Consider the following 18,562-nt stretch of genomic DNA (forward strand, 5'->3'; position numbering starts at 1 on the left):
TTTCCTTCGTGAAAACCAAATGCCGCACTCACCGCCCCGTCTTCGACCTGCAGTTGTTCTTGCGCTCGGAGAATGCAGGCAAGACCGACGGAACAGTGCTACGGGAAAGCATTGCTTTGATAGGCACTCCACACGACTTCAGTAAGTCGGCGTTGAACTCGTAATCCTCAAGTGCAGCGAGCACACTATGTGATTTTTCGGCTGTTCGCCAACGCGCTGTGGCAAAGGTACGGCACTTAACCACTTCGAACGGAGAGGTTCACTCGTTGGCACACGGTGATAAGTGACGTTGGACTCGCCGCTGCAACTCTGTCCGGTCACGGTCCGGCTCCGCCTCCTCCTCGTGGAATTGGTCGAGGGATCAAATACATTAATAACTGCATTGCCATTGCGAAAGATGCGGCAAACGAATAGTTGAACGCTACGCACTGTCCAGATAGAGGAGTAAAATGTGTATTTTTTCATAAAATAGTATACTCGTATGTCTCAAAAATTGCTCCCGAAATAACTGATATCAATGCTTCCATGCTTTCTGTCTAGTTAATACGTAAAGAAAATATCACACGAGCTTTAGAACTATATCAGTTTGAAACCAGCAAAGCAGTGCATGCCGCTGATATGAAACATGTAAAGGCCATGAAATGAACAAGTTGAGGACGAATATTTACCTCCGTGCTTTTCTCTCATTTGCATCTCTCTATCTCTTTCGTTCATGAACTTTCTTTACATTTTTGTACATATGCAAAGACCAGGGAAACATCTCAATGACACTGTCCTTTGTTAGAACGCATTGCGCAGGAGCAGCTGTGATCGGTCGTGTATTGCGAGTTATTTCACCGAAATTAAAGTCGCAACGGAGAGCACGTCTTACAAAAAGCGGTACTTCAAAGGCTACGAAGAAGAAGAACGGAAAGGCTGAAATTCTTTTATTTAGTTTTTCATGACAAAATTGGAATTGATATGGCATCGTATATAAAACCATCGTCAGAATGTGCAATGCGCTTTTGTCCCTCTAAGAAAGTTGCAGATTTTATAAATTCCACTGATACGTTCAAAAATTTATTTTTCCGAGAACGACCCGTGAATGGAATTGTCTACCAGCTGATGTTGTAAAATGTGAAACAGTCGAACTATTTATAAATGGGCTCAGGCACCAGACCTGATTCTTCTCTTATTGTGTTGGTTGTATAATGATGCACTTCATTATAGATAACGCCATGTTTATTTCTGCTTTTTTTCTTTGTACAGTTATTCTGCTTTCTTTTTCACCATGTCTTTGTGATGTTATATGAGCAACTATTTGGCCCCCAAAAAAAATTATGTATGCTCACTCCTGCTTAAGGCCTGGCACCGGGTATCAGTATGGAATAAATGAAATAAATATAAAAATAAGGAGTTCTGCCAAATGTACGAGGGCGAGTCAAATGAAAGTCAGCCAATGCCAATATATGACTAACGGCGTACTTTGTTTAAAAGTAGTCTCCATAAGCATTTAGACATTTGACCCACTAACGAGTCGCGTGATTCCCGTCTCATAAGATTCCTTGGGTTGGTGCTTCAAAAAGACTGTAACTTACTCCTTCACGTCATCGTCCGACACAATTGTGGTTCCTTCGAGCTGTTTTTTTCAAATGCTCCAAAATGTGGAAGTCGCAAGGCCGCAGGTCTAGGCTGTATGGCAAATGTTGCAGCGTTTCCCACTTGAACTTTGCCAGTTTTATGTTAACGACATCAGCGACGTGGAGACGGGCATTGTGGAGCAAGATGACCTCTTCCTCAATTTCCACATCATTTGTTTTTGATTGCGACACGCAGCCGAACCGATGTTTTACAATATCCGAAACGATTGAGTGTCTCTAGGTTTAGCAAATTCGATCAGTTATGGCCCCTGACGACCGAAAAAAAAGTGAACACCTTTTTGGCATAAATGACGGCCTTCGCTTTTCTTGGAGGTTATGAATTGAAATCTTTCCTCTGTAAGCTTTGCCGTCGTCTTTCAGTCTCGTAGTAGTAGCACCATGATTCGTTCCCGGTCACAATTGCAGACAAAAGTCGTCACCCTAATTGTGATACAGCATTATATGAGTCAAGGCAGCGCCGAACCTCTCCGTCTTCTGGCCGTGGTTCAAAATCTTGGGCAACCATTGCGCACACAAGAGCCGATAACCGAGATGTTCATGAATTATGGTGTGACCCGGACGATGACGGATCTTCACACGCCCTGCCAATTCACCGATGTTTATCCTCCGTTATTTTCTAACTAGCCTTTGCAATTGTGTTGGGTTGATTGCACGGTGGCTTTGGCACGGTCTTGGATTGTCTTCGCAACTTTCGCGTCCTCTTGGAACCGTTTGCTCCAACGCTTCACAGTGGCCAATGAAATGCAATGTTCAACAAACACGGCAGCCACACGGCGAATAATTTCTTTTCCCGAAACATCTTCAGCTTTCAAAAATCTCACGACAACATGCTGTGAAACTTTCGGAGTTTCCATTATACCACGAAACCAAGATCAACCCAATGTACAAGAGCATTAAAGAACTTTTATCCTCGCACCTGTGTGTCACTTTCGTAAACGAGAGATGCCTCTGTGCTATGTGCATGCTGTTGGAATCGCGGTGCTGACACCCGTTGTTGCAATCGCACCGCTTGCATGAGTTGTTGCAAATGGGTCGCAAGCCCCAAGGGTAGCGTTGGCCTGGCGGCCTGGGGCACAACTGGAAGCATCCGAAGGTCCCGGCAAAGCATGAGTCGACTGGTAACAGAACAACTGGTTTATTCTAACATCGCAAAAGAGCGGCCGGTCAGGTCGACCGAAGTGGAGAGACGGGAGTGCACGTTACTCAACAGAAGAAATCGGAGCCTCCCTCTCGGCGTCCGGGGGCAGCTGCTCTTATACTCTCGGAGTTGAGGGCAAGAAGGAACGTCTCGGGATGAGACCACGTGACTCTGGGCCCGGACAGGCTGAGAGACATGTTGAGACGAGTGTAGTGACGCATCGCCGAGCCGGCGCCGATCAGACCTCCTCGCTTCACACTTGGGGAGCTCCTCTCCCCGGCTGCTGCGCTTTGACAAGCGTGGCACACACACACACACGCACACACGAAGACACGTGGCACTGAAACACGCCTGGACGCGCTTGGCGGGGAGGCTTTGCGGCAGCTCCGAACGGGCCAAAATGTCCGCCGCTTTGAACGAAGCCCCGGCGTCCGTTGCATCCGCGCCGGCTATACCGCGCGCCGTAGGCGAAACGTAACAGACCGCCCCACCGGGGGAAGGAGATCCCGATGGTCAGGGGACTGCATCCGCTGTCCGGAGGGATGTCGCTTGATGATGCTCATAACCGAAGTCGGTCGTCCTTCGGCGTTTCTTGAGCGCAGCGCACAGAGAAGGCCTCGTTCTCTCGTTCAGGTTCACACAGGACACTGCAAAGTGACTTCGGGAGAGTTGACATTTTTGTTCTCGTTCCCGGCAAGCGTTAGAACTACGCCGAAACTCAACCGCTCAGTCAGCAAGCACGGCACAACCCTCACTAAGCCCTGCCAGGCTCTTTCCCCTTTTATACTCCTGCCTAGTTCCTTACAGAAGTTTTGCAGCACTCAGAACGCGTCCACAAATTGAAAAATTGCACTAGAAAGCACGTCATCACTTTGAAACACTACACAAAAGCAATATGTTAAAAATCCTGCCTCGGGAAGAAAAACATCAGTAACAAATAACTTTGAGGCTGATTCTTACGTTAGGGGCTTCGACTTAAGCCATCGGCGTTACCGTTGAGACTCCCCTTTTTGTAACGCACCTCAAAGGAATATTGTTGCAAAGCGAGGCTCCAGCGCAGGAGGCGGCCATTTGTGGAAGAGATAGTCTGCAGCCATTGGAGAGGGCCGTGATCCGTCTCGAAGCATGCGAAGCGGAGATCGCAGCGAGCGACCGTACACTAGCTCAGCTGGCGAAAACCCCGTAGCCGCATGCGGCGCGGTCTTAAATGCCAACGTCACCCCAGGCAGACACAGCTCCCAGTCAGTTTGTTGCTCAAACCACAATGCTCTCAACACGCGCTTCATGACGAAGTGGAACTTCTCAACGGAATTCGACTGGGGGTGGTGCACTGAGCTGTGTAACAGCTTTACCCCGCACCTTTCGAGAAAGGCTGTTGTCAAAGCGCTAGTAAACACTGTGCCCTGATCTGATTGGATTTCCGCAGGAAAACCAACTCGCGCAAATATGGACAGTAGTGCATTGACTATCTCAACTGAGCTTAGTTCTTTAAGCGGCACTGCTTCAGGGAACTTTGTCGCTGGGCAGATCACAGTCAAAATGTGTCTGTACCCCGTGGCTGTTACCGGCAGAGGTCCCACTGTATCAATAACGAGCCGTCTAAAAGGCTCCGTAATGATAGGTACAAACTTCAACGGCGCCCTCGATTTGTCCCCTGGTTTGCCCACCCGCTGACAGGTGTCACATGTCTTCACAAAGTGGTCTGCGTCCCGAAAACACCCTGGCCAATAGTACTCTTGCAAGAGACGGTCCTTAGTTTTCTTAACTCCTAGGTGTCCGGACCACGAACCCCCATGCGACAAGCGCAACAGATCCTGACGATAGCATTGAGGCACGATCGAACTCCACTCCCCTGCGGTCTAGATACTTCCGGTACAGGACCCCACCTCTTTCCACAAAGCGAGCATTTTTCTTGGCGATACCTTCCTTGACAATGCAGCGGATGTTTTCTAGGCTGCCATCCTTCTTTTGCTCGGCTATCAAAGCCGACCGGCTGACTTTTAGCAACCTATTCAGTCCATCTAACGTAGGCGCGATGAGCAAATCTGCAGATAGCTCTTCTAACTTTCCCGCATCGGGAATTTCCTCTCCAGTATCTGGTGCCTTTAACGCTACAGGCTCAATTTTATTCAGTTCGGGCGTGCTCTGAATATCAGCTTGCTGCGCCTCTGACCCTTTCTCATTGTTCGACAACGTCGGCCCCGCAACTACCGCCTTTGCAGCGAGCTCCCGAACCTTCGATCTGGTTAAGGCCTGAACGCTAGCCTCACCAAACAAAAGCCCCTTCTCGCGCAGGAGGTGATCGGACCTGTTCGAAAATAGGTACGGGTACTAGGGGGGCAGCATAGATGACACTGCGGCCTCTGTCTCAAGTGCTCCGAAAGGTCCTTCAATAAGCACTTTTGCTACGGGCAGACACACGCTATGAGCTTCCACTGCTTGCTTGATCCATGCGCACTCGCCCGTGAACATATCGGTTTCCACGTAGGAGGGGTGAACTACATCCATTGTAGCTGCGGAATCGCGAAGCACTCGGCACTCTTTCCCGTTCACGAGGAGGTCTCGCATGTAAGGCTCGAGAAGCTTCATGTTCTCGTCAGTGCTGCATAATGACAAAAACACGACTTTTGTTTTTGTTTCTGGACACTGCGCCGAAAAGTGACCCGGTTTCTGACACGTATAACACACGCGCGCTTGCCTCATCTCGAACCGTTTTCTGCGTTCGGCTTCGGCTGCCGCCGTCTCCTTAGGTTCGGTCGGACACTGCGCCGAAAAGTGACCCGGCTTCTGGCACGTATAACACACGCGCGCTTGCCTCATCTCGAACCGCTTTCTGCGTTCGGCTTCGGCTGCCGCCGTCTCCTTACGTTCGGTCGGACTGCTTTCACTCGCATCCGCACTACGTGTGTCCCCCTTTGCTCTCATGGGCGTGAACTTCGGCCTCTCAAACTTGGAGCCAAATTCACCCTTTTGACCGTCCTTAGCTCCGCGAGCCCGACGCGTCACAAACTCCTCAGCTAGCTCAGCGGCTCTAGCCACCGTACTAACGTCTGGCCTATCCAAGACCCAGTACCGCACGTTCTCAGGTAACCGACTATAAAACTGTTCCAGCCCGAAACACTGCAGAACTTTCTCGTGGTCACCAAACGCTTTCTCTTCTTTGAGCCACTCCTGCATGTTTGACATAAGCCTGTAGGCAAACTCTGTATATGACTCACTTTTGCCTTTCTCATTTTCCCGAAACTTCCGACGGAACGCCTCCGCTGACAGCCTGTACTTTTTTAGCAGACTCGATTTCACTTTGTCGAAATCCTCTGCCTCCTCTCTCTCCAAGCGAGCGACTACGTCGGCCGCCTCGCCGGGTAACAAAGTGAGCAAGCGCTGTGGCCACGTTTCCCGAGAGAACCCCTGCTTCTCGCACGTTCGCTCAAAGTTAACCAGGAACAAACCAATGTCCTCTCCAAGCTTAAACGGCCGCATCACGTCAGTCATTTTGAACAATACTCGTTCTCCTGCACCGTGTGCCTGACTTCCATTACGAGCGCGTTCCATCTCTATCTCGAGACGCTTCATTTCCAAAGCGTGGTCGCGCTCTTTTTTTTCTTTCTGCTGTTTTCGTTCGCGCTCCTGTCTCTCTTTTTGCTCTTTAAGTTCGCGCTCCTGTCTTTTCGCCCGCTCCTCAATGGTCTCAAGGCATTCCGACAGCTCGTCATCCTCCGCTTCTAACTCAAGAATAGCCCTTAGCAGTTCTGGTTTTCTGAGTTTGTCTGAGACATCCAGACCCAACTCTCTTGCAAGCTCCAGCAATATCGGTTTGCGCAACGACTTCAAATCCATGGCTGCTCTGAATGCTGCTTTCTCTACTGCCTACTATTGTCTTGCCGCAAACTAACCCGCCAGCAACGACAACCACAATTACCAGCTCTGTTTCTGACACTAACAAAAGCCTGGCAAAACTCAGAAGAAGAAAGTCCCGCACTCACCAAACCTCGCAGCCAAGAATTCAGCGCAGTCGTTCCGCTGCAGGCAACCAGTCATCACACAGGGCTCGTTGCACTGCTCCAGGATGGTCGTTGTGCTGCTCAGCATACAGTCAATTGCATATCTTCGCTGCTGGCCTCCGTTGTCGCGATCTCACCGCTACCAGCCAGTTGTTGTAATCGCGGTGCTGACACCCGTTGTTGCAATCGCACCGCTAGCACGAGTTGTTGCAAATGGGTCGCAAGCCCCAAGGGTAGCGTTGGCCTGGCGGCCTGGGGCACAACTGGAAGCATCCGAAGGTCCCGGCAACGCATGAGTCGACTGGTAACAGAACAACTGGTTTATTCTAACATCGCAAAAGAGCGGCCGGTCAGGTCGACCGAAGTGGAGAGACGGGAGTGCACGTTACTCAACAGAAGAAATCGGAACCTCCCTCTCGGCGTCCGGGGGCAGCTGCTCTTATACTCTCGGAGTTGAGGGCAAGAAGGAACGTCTCGGGATGAGACCACGTGACTCTGGGCCCGGACAGGCTGAGAGACATGTTGAGACGAGTGTAGTGACGCATCGCCGAGCCGGCGCCGATCAGACCTCCTCGCTTCACACTTGGGGAGCTCCTCTCCCCGGCTGCTGCGCTTTGACAAGCGTGGCACACACACACACACGCACACACGAAGACACGTGGCACTGAAACACGCCTGGACGCGCTTGGCGGGGAGGCTTTGCGGCAGCTCCGAACGGGCCAAAATGTCCGCCGCTTTGAACGAAGCCCCGGCGTCCGTTGCATCCGCGCCGGCTATACCGCGCGCCGTAGGCGAAACGTAACAATGCCTCGCAGATAATGAACCGAACCATTATTGCGCGGGGTGGGTTGGCTCATTTTCATTTCACTCGCCCTCGTGCATTAGAAATGCGAAGATACAATGGAATATGCAAATGCGAAGATACAGCTTGATAGAAGGCAAAAAAGTGTAACTGGAAACAAAGTTCACTGCACGTATACACAAAACCTCGCAGCAAGATATTTCAATATACCTATAAGTCTCCAATAAATCTACGTATCTAAGAAAAAGTCACTATATAAAATGCGTCAAACAATGCAAATAAAACATGTTGCGCAACCACAGACTCAGAGATCGCCAATGTCAAGTGTAACATTCACAGCGCATGCCTTTTATCCTAAATCATCTTGAGACTTACAAGTAATGGAAGTGCAAAACAATGTATTCAAACGTGATGGTGCAATTTTACTGTTGTGACTCTATACGGGCAGCTTAGTGACACCCGCGCGCTATCATTACAGGCCCTCGCGACGTGTCCTTTAAGGGTGTGCGAAATTTTTGCGCACCAGCATATGTCGCGACCGCTTTAGTCGGACGCACATGTAACGCTGGCCGAGAAGTTCAAGTGCACTTGCTAAGCCTTGCTATTGCGGTTAGTGCTTCATCCTTGGGGCGAAAGTTGATTTTTGTTCTTTCTTTAGTTGTAGGATTTGCCACACGGGATGATGTATGCGCTCGCAGAAAACGACCACACAGGAGGCACCGCCAGCACCGCTGCTTGCCGACACGTGAGATCTGCGGGAAACGGGTTCATTGAAGAGCGACACATACCCAGCCTCCGAAATTGACGTGACGGAGGTTCACAGAGCGGTATATACCTAGTTTCACATGCCCAGTGATCCAGGATGGGGTGAACGAAATTAATGTTGAGTGTCGCATAAGTAGGTTCACATACCCAGGAATGCGTTGTCGTGAAACGGGTTAAATGGCGAATGTCGCGATCATTGAGCAAGATTTGTTCACGTTCGCTTGTGCGGGCGTGACTCTACGCTCGTTAGCAAATGTTTACGGCAATTTACAGTAGAACCTCGTTGATCCGATTACGTAAAAACCGCAAGACGTACTAACCGGGAAAACGTTGCAAATTGCAAAGTTTGCAATTTCTTTAATATGAAGACACTAATCTCCCTCTACTACGCTTTTATTCACACGCATATTCATTATTGCATATCATCATGTGGAAACACGTATACCATACATTTATCTTCATTACAGCATACCCAAAATCAAGCAATTCGCATCATCACACGTAGCAGCTACACGTCGGAAGCATCTCCATTGCTCAGATCTAACGGCATTTTATCGTTACAGAAACTAAATAAATAATCACTTGGAATACTTGTTTATAAATCTGTTAACGGAAAGCTCCCATTCCCTATAGTTACTACCAGCCAGTATCCATATTCCACGTCTACCCGTTTCGCTTCTACCAACAGCTATTTACTACCAAAACCTAGAACTAATTATGGTAAACTTACTACTACTTTTTCAGCCACACTGCTTTGGAACTCATTACCGTGTTATATTAAGATATCCTCTCATTTTTACACATTCAAATCAAACCTTCGTAAATTTTTGCACTCAATATAACAATTTGATCGTTATCATTTTATTAATAAGTGCTTTGTTTCGTTAAATATTTTACAGCGTAAGCTAGTGACTAACTTAATATGGTGTCTTTTGTGTTTTCATATAGCTGCTTTGTATTTATATATCCTACTCATTTGTAATGGGAGGTCCCCTGTACAGTCTCTTGACTATGGGACCTCCCTCTGCATGTATGTATAATCCCCATTTGTAACCTTATTATTATGCAAATAAAGAACTCTTGAACTCCTCGCAATGTACGGCGCTGCTCCGACACGTGGCGCGCCACTCGCCCCATGACCGCGTCCGCCTTCATGGCGCGTCGGGGCCCGGCTATCTCTGCCGATCGCGACGTTTGGCTGGCGTGGCGCGTTTGAGTAGGCGGTGCGAACGGGGTGCGATAACGTTATCGCGTTCCACTCTTGAAGGCGAAGCTTAAGCATTTTTTTATCTCGAAGCTTAATTTTTTTATCTCGGCAACTTGAATCGCACAGGATGGCGTAGGCATTTTTCGACTCTTATTGTATGAATCACCGTGGAACGCTTATCTCGCCGGTGCGATTGCAGTCCTCCTGGCTTTTGTTTCAGGCTTTCGTTAGATCAGTGCGCGTAGCTTCAGGAAAACGCATCTCGGCACCGACATAGCTCCGACGGGGCTGCCTGCTTTCTACGATGAACGAAGAGTAGTAAGTTATCACTCGTTCTTGCTTGAGAAGTGGCCGGTTTCCGAGCCGGTTTCCGAGCCTTTCCTGCGAAACTTAGAAATGCTTTCAAAACGTATCGCTGGGATAGTTGGTTTGTCATGACTTGTTAGGGGCGCCAGGGAACGCGAAGTGGCGGAGGAGACAAGGACATAGTTGTGAGAAAATTTCGTACCTGTAGACCAACAATTCTAGCGCAGACCGCTATCAATGGCCGTTATTGACATCGATCGGTAATGCCAAACGATTTTTGTGGCTTTCGTTCCAGGCCCTTGTCATGGACGGCAGATTGATGGCGAGAATCTATTCGCGCATAGTCTATGCGATTGATGCGGATGCCCTATAGTGCCCCTTGCAATGACACACACACACACACACACACACACACACACACACACACACACACACACACACACACACACACACACACACACACACACACACACACACACACACACACACACACACACACACACACACACACACACACACACACACACACACACACACACACACACACACACACACACACACACACACACACACACACACACACACACACACACACACACACCCACGCACGCACGCACGCACGCACACACACACACACACACACGCACACACACACACACACACGCACACACACACACACACGCACACACACACACACACACACACACACACACACACACACACACACACACACACACACACACACACACGCGCGCGCGCGCGCGCGCGGGCACCTCTACCGCCAAAATTTTACAATCTGTATAGTGACACGCGTTCATTCCCACTGAGTTGATTCCCTAAATGAGGCATGTCGGATGTTCAAACGCTACGTTGAAGATGGTCTTGGAGCCGAGTATGCTTTTGGAAACGAGGATGCGAATGCAAATAAATGCAGAAGCCTGTTTAGAAAGAACGCGGAGCATAATCTAACAATAACGGTGAAAATAGTGGAAACAATATACAACCAGCACCATCTCCTGATTCTTGGATTCAAAGTTGTGCCTCTTTCACTGAGAACAAGCATGTACGCCGAGAAAGCACGCTGGACGTCGGCAGATGTTACTGGAGCGTATTGTTGTACTTGGGAAGATTTCATGACTTAACCAACACCGGGATTCTAGAGTCAACATCATCATGATCAGCCTGGTTACGCCCAGTGCAGGGCAAAGGCCTCACCCATACTTCTCCAACTACCCCGGTCATGTACTAATTGTCGCCATCTTGTCCCAGCAAACTTCTTAATCTCATCCGCCCACCTAACTTTCTGCCGCTCCCTGCTACGCTTCCCTTCCCTTGGTATCCAGTCCGTAACCCTTAATGACCATCGGTTATCTTCCCTCCTCATTACATGTCCTGCCCATGCCCATTTCTTTTTCTTGATTTCAACTAAGATGTCATTAACTCGCGTTTGTTCCCTCGCCCAATCTGCTCTTTTCTTATCCCTTAACGTTACACCCATCATTCTTCTTTCCATAGCTCGTTGCGTCGTACTCAATTTAAGTGAAACCCTTTTCGTAAGCCTCCAGGTTTCTGCCCCGTACGTGAGTACTGGTGAGACACAGCTGTTATGCACTTTTATCTTGAGGGATAATGGCAACCTGCTGTTCATGATCTGAGAATGCCTGCCAAACGCACCCTAACCCATTCTTATTCTTCTGATTATTTCAGTCTCATGATCCGGATCAGCAGTCACTACCTGTCCTAAGTAGATGTATTCCCTTACCACTTCCAGTGCCTCGCTACCTATCGTAAACTGCTGTTCTCTTCAGAGACTGTTAAACATTAGTTTTCTGCAGATTAATTTTTAGACCCACCCTTTTGCTTTGCCTCTCCAGATCAGTGAGCATGCATTGCAATTGGTCCCCTGAGTTACTAAGCAAGGCAATATCATCAGCGAATCGCAAGTTACTAAGGTATTCTCCATTAACTCTTATCCCCAATTCTTCCCAATTCAGGTCTCTGAATACCTCCTCTAAACACGCTGTGAATAGCATTGGAGAGATCGTATCTCCCTGCCTGAGGCCTTTCTTTATTGGGATTTTGTTGCTTTCTTTATGGAGGACTACGGTGGCTGTGGAGCCGCTATAGATATCTCTCAGCATTTTTACATACGGCTCGTCTACACCCTGATTCCGTAATGCCTCCATGACTGCTGAGGTTTGGACTGAATCAAACGCTCTCTCGTAATCAATGAAAGCTATATATAAGGGTTGGTTATATTCCGCACATTTCTCTATCACCTGATTGATAGTGTGAATATGGTCTATTGTTGAGTAGCCTTTACGGAATCCTGCCTGGTCCTTTGCTTGACAGAAGCCTAAGGTGTTCCTTATTCTATTTGCGATTACCTTAGTAAATAGTTTGTAGGCAACTGACAGTAAGCTTATCGGTCTATCATTTTTCAAGTCTTTGGCGTCTCCTTTCTTATGGATTAGGATTATGTTAGCGTTTTTCCAAGATTCCGGTACGCTCGAAGTCATGAGGCATTGCGTATACAGGGTGGCCAGTTTCTCTAGAACAATCTGCCCACCATCCTTCAACAAATCTGCTGTTACCTGATCCTCCCCAGCTGCCTTCCCCCTTTGCATAGCTCCCAAGGCTTTCTTTACTTCTTCCGGTGTTACGTGTGGGATTTCGAATTCCTCTAGACTATTCTCTCTTCCATTATCGTCGTGGGTGCCACTGGTACTGTATAAATCTCTATAGAACTCCTCAGCCACTTGAACTATCTCATCCATATTAGTAATAATATTGCCGGCTTTGTCTCTTAACGCATACATCTGATTCTAGCCTATTCCTAGTTTCTTCTTCGCTGGTTTTAGGCTTCCTCCGTTCCTGACAGCATGTTCAATTCTATCCATATTATACTTCCTTATGTCAGCTGCCTTACGCTTGTTGACTAACTTGGAAAATTCTGCCAGTTCTAGGGTTAGAGGCTTTCATACATTGGCGTTTCTTGCTGAGTTCTTTCGTCTCCTGCGATAGCTTACTGGTATTCTAACGGAGTTACCACTGACTGTTGGACACTCCTTAATGATACCCAGAAGTTTGTCGTTCATTGCTTCAACATTAAGGTCGTCTTCCTGAGTTAAAGCTGAATACCTGTTCTGTAGGTCGAACCGGAATTCCTCTGTTTTCCCTCTTATCGCTAACTCATTGATCGGCTTCTTATGTACCAGTTTCTTCCGTTCCCTCCTCAAGTCTAGGCTAATTCGAGTTCTAGAGTGCTCACCGGCAAGAACTCCCGATAAATCTTTGAGGATAGAAAATCCTTCGTTATTGTCCAAGACTGATTATCACTACACACCTACTTTTTCGTCTACTGGTCGCTTAGGAACGGCGGTGATTCGTTGCTGTGCGTCCAGAATTAGCGCAATGCTACTAATTAGAGTTTCGCCCGAACTTTTAAGTTTCTTTATAGTGTTTGCGAAGAAGGTGAAGTTGGCGCACGAACATGTGAGGTCTTCTTGGAGGCTATCCTCAGAGAACTTTGAGCCTAGCCTCAGAGAGCTTGACCCTTTCTGACTGAAGCACTCTTTCACTTGAAAAGGCGTTGATCACTGCCATCACTTCAGGCAAGTTGCAGTTATAATACTCAGCCGCTTCTAGCTATGTTTACCATCTTGTGATGATGGGCTCTGGCGGAAGGGGTACGTCCGGGAACTCCTCCTTGGGCGTGCGAGCGCCAGAGGGCGCCTACAGGATACGGTCCCGGGCCTTGACTGAAGCAGTAAGCTCGTTAACCTCCTTGAAGTGCTTCCTCAGTTCTTCACAAAGGCTTGCTACGTGCATAGCGCATGCCTAGAAAAGCGCGTGTGCTAGGCATGTGGGATGCACCACTTGTGCGTAGAAGGTCTTCAGCAGTTGATTAGCCTTGTGCATGTAGGCTGCAACGTCTGTGTAAGGTAACAGAACCTCTGCGTCTTCGGCTTCTGTATGACACAGTACTTTCAGGGACTGGTTTATAAAATACGCTATAGACTCTCCGTTTGTTCTCTCCGAAGTCTTCGAGCACACTAGAATAGGCCTTGTCTTTTCGTCTGCTGCAAGGTTCCGAGCTAGAAAGTGAGTGACAAAGCATCACTTCACGTCTGTCGTCTCATTAACGGAAACCCAAATGCAAGAGTCGCCAAGGTCTTTGATACTTTCTAATGGTTCTTCATATTCATACTGGAAGTAGTTCTTCTGCAGTGTTGACTCAGATGGCACACTGTGGTTGCAGTACTTCTGTTGGAGTAGCTTCAGCGCTGTATTTTCAATTCAGTCGCACAGTTAGCAAAACGCGCTCTCTCCACCTGAAGCCCGTCGGGTCAAGTGTTCACTGCCGAATCAACGTACTATTGGTTGTCTTTCTGTGCGGCATGGCTGAGAAACGCAGAGAAGACTGCCAGACCGCTGTACGACGGCAAGGACAATAACGTAGACCGGGCCCGGGCGTTGTGGTCGGACCAGGTAGAGTTCAGAACAGTCAATATTACAGCGTAACATGCGCATGTGAAACTGCACTCGAATGTGAAATTGGGGCTAAGCATTGTTTTGTAAACGGCGATGTTGAAAATAGGCATTTATATATAAGCCCTAATGCATTATAAAACAGTACTACAAATTTTCTTAACGCTCAATTCATGTCAATACAGAGTGATCAAAATTAAGTTTTACAGGTTTCTTAAATTTAGACGCTCGGAGGTACGTTAAGTTCATCTTCGCAGAAAAGTTATGTGTCCAGGAGGACACAATGCGACATGACAATTGTCATTGTCTGCCGGCCAGTTAACTAAAACTGAACAATTAAGAGGCGCCGCTATGGCGGAAGCAGTCTAGTAGATGACAGTGAAGCTAACGCGTTGAGAAGATAATGTCCCGGTGCGATCTCAAGTCGTACAAGGACGTGTCGAATTTGTTTCTGTGATAGCGTTTTGTAGGATAATGATTGCCGCGTGCGCCGCTCCACGTAGTCATTCTTTGATTTCGCCAGCCGAGAGTGAAAGGGGAACAATTATCATCTTTGCATATATGTCTGCGTCCCGTTTTCAGGCTAAACGCCGCACGCAACAGCCGCATCACATCAGGAAAGAGCTTTGCGCCAATCCTGTCTGTTTTGCGTGCGCAGTCGCGCGAACGGAAATTAAAATTTGCTGCCGGATATCTCGGAACGTGGGCGTGGTAGAAGAATTCTGCCAAATGGAGCTGTGTAGAATCACGAGTGCCTCTAACTTTGCAGTACAAACATTCCCGCTTACTGCAGTGGCTAAAATGTTAATTATTTAATTTTAGTTAATTGGCCGGCGGACAGTGATAACTATCATCTCATTTTGTGTCTCCCTGGCCCTGGCCACATAACTTATTTGCGTAGGTGAACTTCCCGTACTTCCCAGTGCTTAATTTTAAGAAAACAGTAAAACTTAATTTTCATCACTCTATAATGAAAAGAGTTGATTACTAAGCAAAGAACAAAATAGGCGTTTACCTAAAATCTCGTCTCTACTGATAGTACACGAAGTCACCATGACTTGAGTAGCCATTGGTTTTGCATATGCTTGCTCTGTAGATGCTCTTCGTCACCAGTAAAAACGATGGTTAAAAAAAAATTATGGGGTTTTATGTGCCAAAACCACTTTCTGATTATGAGGCACGCCGTAGTGGAGTAGTCCGGAAATTTAGACCACCTGGGGTTCTTTAACGTGCACCTAAATGTAAGTACACGGGTGTTTTCGCATTTCACCCCCATCGAAATGCGGCCGCCGTGGCCGGGATTCGATCCCGCGACCTCGTGCTCAGCAGTACAAACAGCCCAACATCACAGCCACTGAGCAACCACGGTGGGTAACGATGGTTAAAGATTAGCTGCAGAAAGGAGAAATGGGACACACTGAACAGAGCAGTTCTGCACGCCCAGCCATATGAATGGAGAGTTTTAGCGCGTCTGTAAACATCTCAGCGCTTACGGATTGCTGTATTACCGCAGCCATGGGCGGCAGCCGCAAACATAGTGGCGACATTTTGTGACGCTTTGCTCAACTGTAGTACGTTCGAAATTTTTGTGTGTCATGTTAGTGCTATCGTTTAAGCAAAGTCATAAACAGACTGTGCATTGTGGATTACGTGGCTACCAACAGTTTAGAACAGGAATAGAATAAGGTAACTCACTACAGTATGCGTTTTGTGTGCCCTCTTTCAGACTCTATGTCTTCAGATTCCGCTACCAGCGTCGTATTTTACCGTACACCTCTTCAGTAACTCGGTATTTGTCGTGCGAATGACGAGTGCTACTTCATGGACAAACTGAAACTCTCCAATAGCGCCAGATTTGCCGGTGGTTTTCGAAGCATTGCGTATAAGGAAAGTACAGGGTTATATCTGAGCACGATTCTTGAGCCTGAGTAATGGGTTCAAGGCCTTGCAGACCGTGAGCTGCCGTCTGGTCGTCGCAAATTATTGTCACGTTTTAGAGGCATTTTGTGTCAAGGGTGCAATGCACTGAATCTAAATTTGGGAACTGCAGCCGAGAAGCATTACGTTATACCTTTTGTTTCGGGAAATTGGATCTTGCCACTGCACCGAACAGCGAGAGAGAGAGAGAGAGAGAGAGAGAGAGAAATGCTGTAATAGATGCTGGAGATGTTTGCCGGGTCATGCATGCTACTGGAACTGGCAGAGGTTGTGCGTGAAATAACCCATTCATACGCGATACACATGTTCACAACATTTAGCAAGCACTCACAGTAAGAAGTAACTAGAGTACCTTGTCGAGACCACCGTCCATAAGGAAGTCAAGGAGCACCTTTGAGAGAAAAGCACCACCCCTGCACCAAGGTTCTAGTACACGCTCCAGTTCAAAGAAGCTTTGATTTATATCTAAAGCAGATATTCAGAAATGCCACTAAGTGCGCACAGGAGCATGAAATATCACGTAGTTTTTTTGCAAGTTACGCCCTGAACTGCGAGATGTGACAGTGAAATTTTTGCTGATAAGAAATTTGCTGTGGTAGAGCAGTGGTTGGTGAGGAGCCAAGGGACATGTACAAATTGACACTTTCGCACATGAAACCGGCTCATGATAAGTGCTTGCGGCTATCTTTCTTCTGTTTGCAGTGATACCTTGTTGAATATCATCGTTGTTGGAGAAAGATGCAGCGGCAAAACAAGCCTTCTGCGCAGATTTGCGGTGAGAATTTTTCGCTTGCTATGTAGACCGTGCACGATGGCTTTTCATAGCTCTTGTGGCGTGCGCCACCGATTCAACTCACTCTTTGGGTATGAAGGCAAAGTGCGTCCAGCTTTTTCCTGAATTCAGTGTCCTAAATTCGGCTTGAAAATAACCGGTGTCAGCAAAATGGGTGACGAAATAACAAAAACATCCTCCACATTCCCTTGGCTGCGCCTAATGATGCAAAATTTCCTAAAAGCTTGAAGTTGTGAAAAAAAAAAAAACATAAGACGATATTTTTTTTAATTTGGGGAACACGAAAAAATGCCCTAACCTTTTTTAGCATACCGAAGTAAAAATAACAGCATATGATTTGCATGCAAAGACCGGGTTCAAAAAGTTTTGCCACGATATGGACATTCTATAACAGATCTATACTTTATTCGCTGGGAGATTCTTGCTAGCTTTAGAAACTTTTGACTAGCGACAATGAAAGCTGCGCACTTTAGTTCTATTAAGGAGGAGAGGCTGGTGTACAGTCTGCACACATCCGGAACATTAGTTTCCACATTGCCGATGGAGGGTGTTTGTCGTGCAGTCATATGTTGCGGGTTCGTCATGTTAAAAGCTAGTTCAAGCGCAGGGATTGTTAGAAAAGAGCAATCATAAGTTTGTATAGATTCTCTGCTGCCACCCGCTGGAAACCAGTTGACGATGATAAAGTATTCTTTTCGAGCTGTACATATTCATTACGTGAACAAAAGTGTTGATAACTGAATAAATAAAGACCAGCACTTTCCCTCCCTAAATTTGTATGTTGCAACCTCACTACTATTATATAGTGGTGACGTCAGGAATTAGTTTATTTTTCTCGTATGTGGGCAGTCTTGGAACAGGATTAGTTTTCATTATTTGCTGTGGTGAGCTTCTCGTAGGGCGACACTTCCGGGCAAAGAAAATGCCACGCGCTCTTCACACCTCCTGGTTCTATCCACTCTCAAAATATCTGGTTCATTCACACGCAATGTACTGTTCGAGCGAAAATCTATTAATTATAGGGCCATGCAAATGCTGCCCTATGCAAGACGTGACGAGCCATTCCGCAAGGGCGTCTGCATCAGCAGCAGTTTGGTGTGTTGCAACACCACCACGATCGTTGGACCCTCTCGCGTCTAACCGTGCGTGGCTTACCCGTGTCCGGGGAAAAAGGGGATCCTGGTGGTTGAGCTGATGCCGAGCGTTTGGACCTTTAAGGCCCCTCGTCAGAGGCAACACAGCCCTTTAGCCTCGGCTTCACGTAGACGGCACCTCCGGACTGACCCATTCGGGAGAAATCGGTAGTTGCCTTTTCTTATCCCCCTCTCCAATCTTCGTCTTTCTCTCTCACCTTTAGTCTTTCCTGTCTTCTCTTCTGTTCTGCATTACTTTCGATTTTCTAGGCAACGAGGGTGAACCCTGTGGGAGTAGCCTACTCAGGTTATGTCATATTCGGTTATTGCGGTAATGTTCCGCTGGCA

The sequence above is a fragment of the Dermacentor andersoni genome, chromosome 7 (assembly GCF_023375885.2).
Source record: "Dermacentor andersoni chromosome 7, qqDerAnde1_hic_scaffold, whole genome shotgun sequence".
NCBI classification, from domain to species: Eukaryota; Metazoa; Arthropoda; class Arachnida; order Ixodida; family Ixodidae; genus Dermacentor; species Dermacentor andersoni.